This window comes from Canis lupus, chromosome 14, assembly GCF_003254725.2.
Source record: "Canis lupus dingo isolate Sandy chromosome 14, ASM325472v2, whole genome shotgun sequence".
NCBI lineage: Eukaryota > Metazoa > Chordata > Mammalia > Carnivora > Canidae > Canis > Canis lupus.
The window spans coordinates 45,936,672-45,949,899 of record NC_064256.1 but is presented as its reverse complement, the minus strand read 5'-3'; the positions used below and the strand labels follow the sequence as shown (position 1 = coordinate 45,949,899).

The window sequence follows — 13,228 nt, the reverse complement described above, 5'->3', positions numbered from 1 at the left end:
AGACAGAGAGAGAGAGAGAGAGAGAGAAAGAGAGAAAGGCAGAGATACAGCAGAGGGAGAAGCAGGCTCCCCGCAGGGAGCCTGATGCAGGACTCGATCCCGGGTCTCCAGGATCACACCCTGAGTCTGAAGCAGACACTCAACCCCTGAGCCACCCAGGTGGCCTCTCAAAGATTTTTATAGAAAATTAAATACTGCTTCTTTTTTTAAAAAACAATGTATGACATTGATTTGTTCTCCATGTAAAGATGTTTTATCTGTTTGCAGAGAGGCATGAACAACCAGGAAATGAGGAATTCATTTAGATAAAGGAACCCACATGATAAAAGAACTAAATAAAAAGATCAATTTCCAGTCAACACCAGCATGGGTTCAGAATACGAAACTATCCTATCAGCAATTGCTCTGAATATGTAAGAGAAGAATTAAAAGTCAATACAGAGGGAGGATGTGCCAACTGATTGGACAAAACCAGTGGGATCCAAGGCAAACATGTGCTTTTAATTTCTAAAGTGTTTGGAGAGTAATGTTGTTTTATGATACATTATGTCATTTCATATGTCAATTACATTTGACGCCACATAAATCACATGTATTTGGAATCTGGTGAATTAATTAGTTGCCCTAAGCTTTCCTTGTCAGTATCTGATAGACTCAAAAAGATACAGTGTTTGGTGTGTAGGAGAGTTTCAATGAGCAGATACTTTAAGATTTAAAAGGTATTACTTGGGGTAAGAGGGTGGAAGAAGTGGGTGGGGGGGGAGAAGCTTGGAGAGCTTAGCAACGAAATTTTAATGTGCCCTCCATTTCTGTTCCCTTCTTGTCCCTTTCTTGATTGTTTTTTTTTTATCCCAAGTGACTCCAACTCTACTCAGTTTGTTGCTTCACATTGGACCCCACCTCCACCTTCCTAATCTGATATCCACACCACCTAACCACCCCAGAATGCATGTTCCAGTCCTTTCTCCATGTGAGTGCTTTCAAAATTGTCCTATCACACATTTCCCTCACAGTCTAACACAAGGAATCTCTCCTTGGCAAGGAAATGGTGTTTTTTGGTCAACAAGGGGCAAGGCAGTTCTTTGGGACACCCTGAGTGGCATCAGGAAAATCTAGGTCTGAGTTAATACTATCATGTGCTACAAAAAGACCGTTAACATGACCACCAGATGCACCAAATTCAAGAGAAGGGCTTTTTCAGAGTTTTCAAAGACTCAGAACCAATCAAGGGTTTTGAGCTTTTGAGCTTGAAACAGATGGAGCTCAGCCTGGAAAGGCCAAGATACTAATGAGAGCTGAAATACTTCTGAGGAAATCCCTTCTCAGCTGGATGCAGGAATAGGGGATGCCTACACCTTCTGCAGTGGCAATCTTCTCCTTGCACCAGAGACAACCCATGGCTTCTCCTGGTTTTCTGACAACAGCTGCATCAAAATTATCATTAGCAACCTGGCTGGCTCAGTGGCTGACCGTCTGCTCCCCCACAGGGAGCCTGCTTCTGCCTTTGCCTATGTCTCTGCCTCTTTCTCTGTGTCTCTCATGAATAAATAAATAAAATCTTTTAAAAATTATCATTAACAAAACCAGTACTAGTTAGCACTTACTGAGAATTAACTACTTCCCCTAGCACTGTTTTACATGCCTAGTGATCCTGGATACATCATAAAAAAATGGATATTTAAGATTGTCTCTTATAAGTAGCTAAGCACTTGGTAGTAGATCCATAAAGTGAACTATTATCTAGTCATTGAAAAAGTGTATGGTAATGTTTGTGATGGAAGAAATGTTTATGGTATGTTCAGTGGAAATGGGAAACAAAATTCTGTCTACGGGATCATCTTTTTTTTTTTTAAAAGATTTATTTATTTATTTTAGAGAGAGAAAGCAAGAGAATGGGGGGAGGGGCAGAGGAAGAGAGAGAGCATCTTGAGCAGACTCCCAACTGAGCACACAGCCCAACACAGGACTCGATCTCACGACCCTGAGATCATGGCCTGAGTCAAAACCAAGAGTGGGACATTCAACTGACCGAGCCACCCAGGCACCCCTGTCTACAGGGTAATCTTAACTGTGTTAAAATAAATAGACAAATACACACACGCGAAAATTGTCAGCTGTGGTTATTTCTCAGGGGCAGAACCATGAGTAATACTTTTTCTTCCTTTCTTCCTTTTGCTTTCCTGTTTTTGTTTTTGTTGTTGTTACAGTTTTAAGAATCAAATGTGGGCACTTGTAGTAAAAGGACAGTTATCTGACCCAGCAAATCCTCAAAGAAGCAAGAGAAAATGTACTGCCTCCAGTGGCCCTGGGGAAGCTTGAGCTTACTCATAGCTGGGCAGAAAGCAATGAGGGACATCCAGGGAGACCAGGCAAGGGAAGTCACGTGTGAACTGGGCTGTCAGGGAAGATATTTTTCAAGAGGCCCTAACTTGTAGAAGAGAGGGATTTGGAGATCAGAATGGTTTTTTTTCTGTAACAGCAAGATAGAAGAGGCCAACAAAATTTCATGACTAGGAAGATGCTTGAGAATTATGTGTTACATGTGGGGCCATTTGTATCATGAGCTAAAGTACTTTTGAAACCTTGGCTTTTTTTCCTGGCATCTCAAGGTCCCTATGCCACAGCCTGGAGGAGTCGTGAACACATGCACAGGAGAATGACTTGAAGTGAGAATCTCGGGGTTACATAGACCTGCCCAGCTGGGAAGGACAAAAGCTAGAGTAACCCTTAAGGGACACAAATGAACATTGCAAGCTCGTGTGTGTGTGTGTGTGTGTGTGTGTGTGTGTGTATTTTTTGTCCCCAGCAGACCCAGTGAAATAAGCTGCAGTCCAAAATGTCCAGATGTCAGGTTACACTCTCCTGGAAAGTTTGGAATGATAGTCGGAGCTAGACCAATGGACCATTCCATAACTAACTTTGAATATGTGTAAGTCAAAGGATAGAGGGAAAAATTCCAATTTACACGTAGTAGTACGTTTTTTCCTGGTCCTTTAAATCAAATCATCAAATGCCATTTTTGGTTTGGTTTGTTTTACTTATGTGTACACAATGTCTTAGCATAAAAAAAACATTATAAGTATATAAACCCAAATATTAAGAGTAGTATTTTTTCTCTTAAGTAATGGAATTACGTGTGACATGTATTTTCCTCTTTCTTGTTTATGTGTATTTACCTTATTATTTACATTACGTTTCACTATTTACAGTGATTAGGTATACTTTTGTAATATGAATATTTGTCTTAAAAAATGAAAAATACTGGATTAAACCAGTGCTTTGATGTTACATACTTTAATAAGATCACTATGAGAATTAAAAGAGTCAGGCTGCTTCTAAAAACCTAATTCCAATATTTTTCTCTTAACCTCATCAGGTATATGTATTTCTGCCATGAGTATATTTATTCTAATGAAATGCCTTCCTTCTGAGAGCAGTGATTATTCCCAAAACATCCGTCAAAGAAAATTAAGGGGAAATTATACAACTCCATGTTATAAAGAAAATAAAAGAAATCGAAAGGCCTCCAAACCCCCACCCCCCAAACACAGCCAAACAAAAACAGAAGAAAAAAAGTATTGTTCATGGTTCACTGACCAAGAAATAACCACTGTTTACAATTTTGGGCTGAATTTGTGTGCTTATGTGTGTGTGTATGTGTATTTTAATCTTGACTGTGGTCAAGATTATCCTGTACATGAAATTTTATTTCCTCTTCACTTGACATGTCACAAGATTTCCCCCATCATTAAAATCACTTTGAAAACATACACAATGACTGTCATCCTCCGTCTTTTACTTCTGCAAAGAGGACAGTCTCTCCTACTTATGCTACCACAACACCACGCAGATCAGCACATTTCCAGAAATACCCTAATCACACACACAAAAAAAGTCTATCAAATAAAAAAAAATGGCTTTAAACTCCTCTCAATACAAATTGCAGGGAAACAGGCCCTGTGGGACTCTGGATCGCTGTGTCATGCAGGGAAACCCAAGTGGGTAAAATTCGCAATGATGTGCCAAGTTTGAGTAAAGAACAAGGAAAAGCTGGGATTCAAAACTTTGCCCTTAACACAGGCCCTTATGCTGTTGGTCTAGGCTCCTCCTGAACATGATGTAAGCGTCTGACCTAAAAAGGCTGTGAGTGGCCCAGCAAGGACTGAACGTCTCCATGCCAGAGGTTCTGGCCTCACCCAGAGGTATTCCTGACACAGAGGTGTTCCTCACCCACAGGACCTGAGGGCCAACAGATGCTCCACTAAGTGGCACCTGGATACCTAGAAGATTTTGCCTCCTTGCCTTCTTAGGTAAAACCTTAATCTAACTTTATTGTGTGAACAGGTAGGGTGGAGGGAGGGGGGCAGGAAGAGGGTAGTGGTTCTCTTTCCACCAATCTATAATTTGCCAGATAGACTTACAAATCTACACATGAAAACAGATTTTGAAAAAAATTGAGTGGGGATCTGAAACTAACACACATCTTTCGTAAAAGCTGAGTAGGGTTACCATTAAGGAGTAAATGTCTTTTCACATACTTTCCATATACTCACCAACTTCAAACGGAGGAGCAAAGAAAGAAGTCCCTACCTTCAAGATCTAATCTAAAATAAATCCAACCTCAAAATCATAGCAGACTTCCTAGGGCCTCCCACCTGAGCCCAGGGCTACCCTACCTCTCACCTGTGCTCCTACAGGAGCATGCACCTATCTCACACTTATGGTTCCCAGTACATGGATCCTTCACTTCCTGGGGCAAATGCCGACTCCCCATAGCACCTTTCCCGATGCCTTAGCCAAAGTAATTTCTCTTTCCTCAAAACCCCAAAGGCAAAACTGACTACATAGCTCAGATGATCTGGGCCAGTCTTTATTTCAAATGCTCTACCCTATCGACACGTGATGTTTTTTTCAGTTTAAGGGTTAAAAATATCTTCGCAAAACCCATCACAGGCTTATGATAATTCAGTTTTTTTCCCTAGCATATAGTTAGAATGTGTCCTTAACTCCTAAACCAGGTTTTAAAATCCTTATATGTAAACTTTGTTCTCAGTGCCTGGCACACTGCCTTGTAAATTGGAGGTATATACATATATATTACATGGATTCATCTCCACATTACTCACAGCGATGCCTGCCATCATACATATTAAGTATCTATAAATATTTGTTGAACGAATCGGTTAATTAAAGGATACCTTTTAGTAGAAAAAATAAACTGCCCACACTGAACTCACTAAAATAGTTGGGTAGTGACTAGCATACAGCAGGTTATCAACAGGATTTTACTTAATCAGTTAACTAATTAGACAGTAATGAATGTTCTCAGAAAAAGAAATTAAAGCTACAGATGAAATCAAGGTTGCTAAGCAGCTGACCTGAAGACGAGGAGATTTTCCTGGATAATCCAGGCAGGACAAATGTTATCTCAAGGGTCCTCAAAAGTGAAAGAGAAAGGCAGGAAAAATGAGTCTCACAGGGACTCAACAACAGGTGGACTCAACTTGCCATTGCTGGCTTTGAAAATAGAAAGAGGCCTCAAGCCAAAAAATGTGGGTGGCCTCTAGGTGCTGAAAAAGGTGGAAAACAAAACAAACAAAAAAATAGAACATAGATTCTCCCCCAGAGGCTCCAGAAGAACCACAGCCTCGCTGATACCTTCATTTTGGCCCATTCAGAATCATTTCAGACTTTTGACCTTCAGAACAAGGTGTGTTGTTTCAAGTCATGAAGCTTATAGTAATTTGCTACAGCAGCAATAGGAAATTAATAAATTTAGCAATAAATAGCCAAGGAGCCTCATCTAAAGGGACTACTTTATGCCAGGCACCATGCCAGATTCTTTCCACATTTTCCCTATCTCCCTTAATCCTCACTACTTCTCTGCACACTGTATATCATTACCCTAATTCCTGACCAGTGAGTTCAGGGAGGTGGCCATGTTGACCATGGTCACATAGCCCGTAGCAGTAAAGACAAAGTCCAACCTAGTCTCTATGGCTCTGAGGCCAGTGCCTTCCTCATTATCACTGGATGCTTCCACTGATAACCCTGGACCACAGCATCCCAACACACAGCTGTTGTTAACTAGCTAGAATCACAGAGCTCTTTGGGAACCTGAAAAAAATATGTAGGCACTATTCCTCCCAAATATACACAAGTGAATCTATCCAATCAAATGTATAGGATCATGGCCATCTGTCCCAAGACTGACCAAGGAATCCATCACCTTCCATTTAAAAACACTACCTAGAAGTTAATTATAAGCTATATCATATGGCTCTCTTATTTGGTATGTTTATATTTCATATCCCCAACTACATTGCAAGTTTCTAAACTCAGAGACTGTACCAGTTTTTAATCCATTTCCTCTAGGGCACCTTCCAGAATACCAGACACTCAACCGAACTTGTTATAGAAGATGCATTTTTGCCACTCCTGCTGTCCAAGCTCTGATCTTAATATATCTGCTGTCTATAAACCAGAAATTCTTATTTATCACTTAAGAGAGCTATGCTGAGCTGAAGAGGCGGGCTTCACATCTCTAAGTTAACTCGGCTTCCAACTTTAGAGCCACGTTAGAGCTTTGCAAACTTCAAGTATGTTGCTTTGAAGACAGTCCTGGATTTGAATCTTAGTCTTGCCACTTAATGACTACAAAATCATGCACAGACTACCAATATCAGTCTACTCACCTGTAACATGAGTCTAAGAACAACTACCTTGCAGGTTGGTTATAAAAATAAAGATCGCATTGCAAAAGTCTGAGAATATAAGAGATGCTCAGAGAATAGTTATCATTAGTTTTATAATTATGTTACACAAATCCAGCAAATAGACATCCCCTGTTGGCTAAAATAGCGCTAAGACTGTAACGTACATATAAAACATAGATTTGTTGAAAAGACAACATGAGTTGAGTCCATCTATAAAAGATAACATAAAATGTAGATTTGGGGCTAGCATGGAATAATACTTTTGGGGGAAAAGAAGAATGCTAATCAAGTCATGTGGCAGCTTGCACAAGAAGAGCAAGAGACCTATCTGACCAGAGTGGGGAGTTACTTCGGAATATGGGAGATACCCAAACTGTCTAAATAAATTGGCCTGGGATGTATTGCCAGCCTGAGAAGGTTAAATATATACCAAAGAACCAACATTCCTTAATGTGTTTCCTATGAAACATCAATCCTGCCTGTTGCTCTGCCAAAATAAGTAGAAATTAAAAAAAAAATCTCTGTGGCTCAAATTAGTTCAGGAGGCACTCCATACTCCATCACCCTCCTGAAAGTTTACCCTGTGCATTGGCATATAAAGGACTCTGCAAATTCTGCAGCAAAGAAATATATTTGACCTGGCATTTCCCTCAGGTATTTAATCATAGAGCCATGTTTTGAAAATATTATTCATTACTCTTCCTCAGCACTAGCATTTTATAAAACAAACTTTGAGAAACTGCAAGAGACAGTGAAGGCAGCTGGCGTATGCTCTTGCAAAGGCCAGTGGCACGCAGGAAGGGATGAAGGAGAAAAGACTGAGGTCAGTTGCAGGCAATAGGATGAAGCTCTGGCTGCCATGGAAATGGGAAGGAAATTATTTATTAGAAAAACAATACAAAGAGACAATCAAGCTGACTTGATGACTGATTCGCAACATGGGAGAGAAATGCCAAGAGCATGAGAAATAACATTAAGGCCCCAAACCTGTGCAGCTGGGGTAACAGGGATGCCAGAACTCAGTCAACAGATAGGGGCTGGAAACAACCACTCATTCCTCCATCCAACTCCCAACCCTGACAATTAGGAGAATCAAAGGTAGCAACTGTTAATAAAATTCAAAAGCAGTACTTTGAAAGAAGGACATGGCCTCCAAAAAATCTTAAAAAGCTGAGATCCACCGTATTAGCATCTTGTCAAGAAGTCATATTAAGGTCCTCAGAAAGCAGTATGAGAGAGAACTACACAGACAGGGTACTGTGGGAGTCAGAGCTATGAGCACGCAGGATGAAAAGGTCAAAAACAAAAGAAGAGATACGTGTTCTCAGGACAAATGTGGAAGGGCAGAGCAGAGGAGTGGAACAGTGGCTGGGGGTGGAGTACTAACCAAGGAGGGACTGTGATAAGAAGAATGTTCATAAATTAAAACTTCACATCAAAGGGAACTGCATCGTGAAGCTAATGAGTCATTTCTCCAAACTCCCAGGAAGGCTAGAACTCAAGTATTGTAACCCAAGAGACAGGGGGTGAAGTGACCTCACACATGTAGTTAAGTTTTTATTTTTTTTTATTTTTTTTATTTTTTGTAGTTAAGTTTTTAAAAGGTGAGCACATACAAGGGCTCTCTAGTCATGCAGAAGAAAGAGAAATTGGCAAGCTTCATATATGTTTGGAGGCAAACTTCTGAAATGAATAAAAATGTAGTCCATGGAGAACAACAGTTCTTAAAAATGTTGGCTTTGGAGTCTCATGGAGCAGGGAATCAGCTGCCCTCACCCTATTCAATTGCTCAGACACTCAGATCTCTCATTTGTAAAATGGAGCTTCTATTTCATGGATCGTTGCAACGATTAGATGTCAGGATACCTGGAGAATGTTTAACACAGCACAGACTGACATGGATTTTCATTCAATAAATATTTGCTGGCAATAGGAGCAATTTTATTTTTTTATTTTTTATTTATTTTAAAGATTCTATTATTTTTTTTTTATTAATGAGAGATACATAGGGGGATAGGCAAAGACACAGGCAGAGGAAGAAGCAGGCTCCATGCAGGCAGCCTGACACGGGACTCGATCCTGGGACTCCAGGATCATGCCCTGGGTCGAAGGCGATGCTAAACCGCTGAGCCACTGGAGCTGCCCAATAGGAGCAATTTTAGTGGCAACAGAAGTAACAACTTCTGTTGTTCTTATCTTGCTAATAGTAGAGGTGACCTCCATAGAGGAATAAATCTACCTCAGCTTTCCATTCAGTAACGTGCAATTTATTATACAGTATTTTCTATAAAATGTAGTATTGGTTTGAGAGTCTGGGGTCTGTATTGTCTGTTTGGTCACTTTACTGTATTTTAGGTTTACCACTGCTAAGGGGTTTAGGTCACCAGTTTTTTTCAGTCAAAACTGGGTATGTGCATCTTTCTTAAAATTCAAGATGGCAGCCTTGACTAAATGTATCAGATGTCTAGTAATGAATTTATATATCTCTTTTTGTTCCAAACATATTCTTTCAAAATTAGACAACTTGGCCATTCCACCCTCAATCTAATCTAATTTCATCTAATCTCAGAAGTTAAGCAGGATTGAGCCTGGTCAGTACTTGAATGAGAGAAAGTAACTTTTAATTGAATGATTTAACAGTGGTGCATTTATATTAAGAATGCTTTCCCAAACAAAGATCCAGGGAGGTCATATGATGTGTTAGACCAAATACTGGACTAGAAGGTTTAAAAAAAAAAAAAAAAAGAACAGGTCCTCATCCAGCTCTTCCAGTTAATACTATGAAGAGCCTCAGTTTGTTCACCTGAGAAGTGAAAGGGTTGACCTCAAAATTAAGGTTCATTCATTTATACAATCCCATAATGCTGAAATAGTGGTGAGTTTGAGTGACAGAGCAACTCTGCTCTTCTTTTTCACTCCTGGTAGAAATTCTACACAGTTATATCAAGTTTAAAACTGTATGTATCTTAAAACTGTACATAAGAAAATCTGGAGACATCTTCACCTTGGCACTGAAAATACCTCACCTCTAAGTTGCCAGAAAGGGAAAAAACATCTGGAAAAAAAAAAAAGAGTGGACATGGAAAACCAAGCCAGTTTCATTTGTCAGCGAGCACAGACCATACCACCCAGCACTGCTCTGTACCTGAGGAGAGGTGGAGGTAGCACCAGGTAGACAAAAGCCTGGGCACTTGAGAGGGCATTTCCTCCAGGGTGGGTGGAGGGAAATGTTCTCAAATTGGAAACTCCTACTAACATCCTTCTCCAATCTCTAATCCCTACCTTTAGAAAGCCCTCTAGGACCTTTTCTTCCCTTCCTGACCACAGCTGGTCATTCACCTGAACCAGATGATGAGGAAGCCAATGGTAGACCTTCCGGCCAGTCCTGGGGCCAGATTTCCTTGTACAAATTCAAGCTCCACACTTACGTTGGGCATGTCTCTTAACCACTAAGCCTCAGTTCGTCAGCTGAGGAGCTCACAACATTATTTGACTCTAAGATGGCCATGAGGATCAAACAAATAAGATCAAATGAGATAGTCCACAACAGTGCTTAGACACAGCAGATGCTAAAAAAAAAAATATTAGCTGCTGCTCCTGTTGCATTTCTTGCCATTATTGTTATTTGATGATGATGATGACGGTGAAGATGATGACTGTTAACTAAACTGTCAGAACTTAAAAAAAATAAAAAATAAAATAAAATAAAATAAAATAAAATAAAATAAAATAAAACTGTCAGAACTTGAGCAGTACTAATGCCCTGTAGGAACCACAATAGGTGTTGGATAAAAGATGACCCCTAATACCCTCAAGCTCCTCTTTCAGCTTTGCACCAACCCACAGCCAGAAAATTTGAAGCAACAATACCCCTTGGAACAGAACAGCATATCAAACAGCAAACAAACTCGTATCCTCACGCCCCTTCCAGTGCTGCTGGGGTGGGATTTCCTAGCCACTCGTGCAACACAGTTGGGTTTTATTTGCCCCCTCTGTCTGCTGGTTGGGCCTCGGGAGCAGTGACAAACCGACCTCCAGATGCTCAAGCAGAAACTTCAGTGGCCACTTAGCTTAACACCTCCTTGGCAGGGCTAAAGTCAACACCACAAATTCTTATTCTTACAAGCATCTTGAGCTCTGGTTTCAAATTTCCTTGCTTTCCTGAGTTAAGGACAGACCCTTGGTGTTAAGGGACCTGGAGTTGCTTACAGTCCCGGGGGCCAGAAACCTCGCTCAAACACAGAATTACTAATTTGCAGAACCTCTGTCAGTGGAGATTGCTCATAAAATGGGCCCCAAGGTCACAGTTTTGTTAAACTGTTGTTGTATTCCCCCTCCTACAGCCACTCTTTAATTAGAGATACCTGTAGGCAGGCCCAGGGAGTTAAGTGAGATGTGCCCAAACCAGCCAGGGCAATTCTACAGCACCCGTGATGGGTGCACACAGCAGGCAAGGGTCCTCTTGGGAAGCAGGCACACCAACACTGTGCACAGCTGGAAACTAACCCTGGGGGGGTTTAAAAAGTCACCTGGCAACTGTGAGCCTCCTTGCACCCTGAGTTGCTGAAATCTGATATTTCCTGTTACTTGTGGGACGTGTAGCCGAGGCTATTTCAATTAAATGCACATCTGTGCTCGTATACCCTACCCGCCTCTTTGTTATGTAATCGTGAACTTTCGTTTTGAGTTGGGACTCTGATGGTTAGGGCTGATGTAGCTACAGGCGCAGCTTAATGAGTCTATAGTGTCTGGGTTTGGGCATCCACATCTGCGCTGCCTTTCATTGCCTCTGGTCTTGGACATGGTGAAGAGATTGAATTTTCTCTCATGGTCAACATGTCTCTGTCCCTCCCTCCCTCTCTCTCTACACAGACACACACACACACCGCTCTTATCAGTGAAAACTTTGCCACTAAGTATTATTTCCATGTCTGAAAACAGACATTCAGCCAGCAAAGAATTTATCTGATTCAGGTCTCTCTGCCGGGTGGTTAGGTTGAGATTTCACCGACCGCTTGCCAACTCACAATAAGATAACATTTTACTTAAACCAAGTGCTACATGCACAACAGACAGTGGCCTTCTTGGCACCCAACTCGCAGCCTTGTGACGCCCAGCCCAGGCAGAGTGGGATCTGCTCTAGGCTATAGCTCTTACTTTGGCAAGAAACAGCATTTGCATGAAAGCTTTATAAAGTTTGTTTAGCTTACTTCAAATATTTTATTTTAAATAAATCACCCAAACCAAATTTAAGTCTTTTCATTTGGACAAAGAGAAAGAGAGAATGTCCATGTTATTAAAAGACAACAATGCTTTTCATTCTTCCTTCAGGTCTGATTTTAAGATGACTTTTTTGGTGTCGCTTTTGATAGAATCATAATTGCCCATGCAGATCAACCCCACGAAGATGGCCCTACTATGAGAAGTACAAGTTTGAGCCTCAATTGTTGCTTTTTACCTACTGAATTGTAAACTACCACTATCATGGACTATTGCAAAGAAAGGCCTGTAGAAATGTGCTACCCATTTACTTCAAGTTTCCTCTTTGCTGTTCTTTACAGAGGTCTGCAAGCTCTCCAAATACTACCAAGACAGACTAGCCCAGTCAACAAGGCAGTAATTCTATAGGATTTTAGAAACAGACAATTCAATGTCACCTCTGCTGGAATAACATGATGCTCATTTAACAACAACAGATAATCGAAGTAAGTTTTACAGTATTTGAAGCTGTATAACCAATCTTTTTCATTTGTGTATAAAACTATATGCATTATTTAAATATTTATTCTTGCCTCCTTCCAAAAAGGATTGGGCATAAGCTTACAGGCACACATACTAAATAATTCAAAGCACATAAAGGTAGACATATATGATGAAGTCGGGAATAAGCTTATTACTCAAAAACTGCTTGCCATTAGAGGTGAGCTACGAATTTATTTCGAGCTTCCTAGCAACTAAAGCAAAGATGTTGACTTTTAATCAGTCAAGATTAATTATGCCTTTATCATTTTTTGCAGGGCTAAGCAATGAAAATAGAAACACACTCAATTAAATCTAAAAGCTTCTGATCTGCCATTTTTTACACCAGCTTTGGTCTCCTACTTCTTCTACTCACTGTGTTTTGAGGCTAAGTTACTGCCTAGTACAACAGGTGTTTATTTCTGCATTCAGCCATGCTGTTACTCCTGTTAGAAGAGTACGAATGGTTCTCAACCATTTGCCCTGGGGAAGGGTGCCAAGAGACATTTGGCAATATGGCAAACAGTGTCTGGAGACACTGTTGATTGCCATAATCTCCTGGAGAGAAGTGATACTGGCCTCTAGTTGGCAGAGATCAGAGATGCTGCCAAACATCACACAATGTGCAGGACATAGCCCATGACAAAGAACTAATCAAATTATAGAATGCTGAGGTTGAAAACTCAGCAGCAACTAATGAGTGTGTATGGGTATGTGTGATTTTGTTTGAATAAGTTAAAAAAAACTTTTCTAGTTTAGAAAACACTAGCCTT

General features: G+C 40.5%; 1 protein-coding gene across 2 annotated transcripts in view; it reads right to left on the bottom strand.

The window, feature by feature from the left end:
* Positions 1-13,228, bottom strand: part of BMPER (BMP binding endothelial regulator) — a 242,340-nt gene that overhangs the window by 82,407 nt on the left and 146,705 nt on the right. The gene's annotated exons all lie outside the window — the stretch shown is intronic.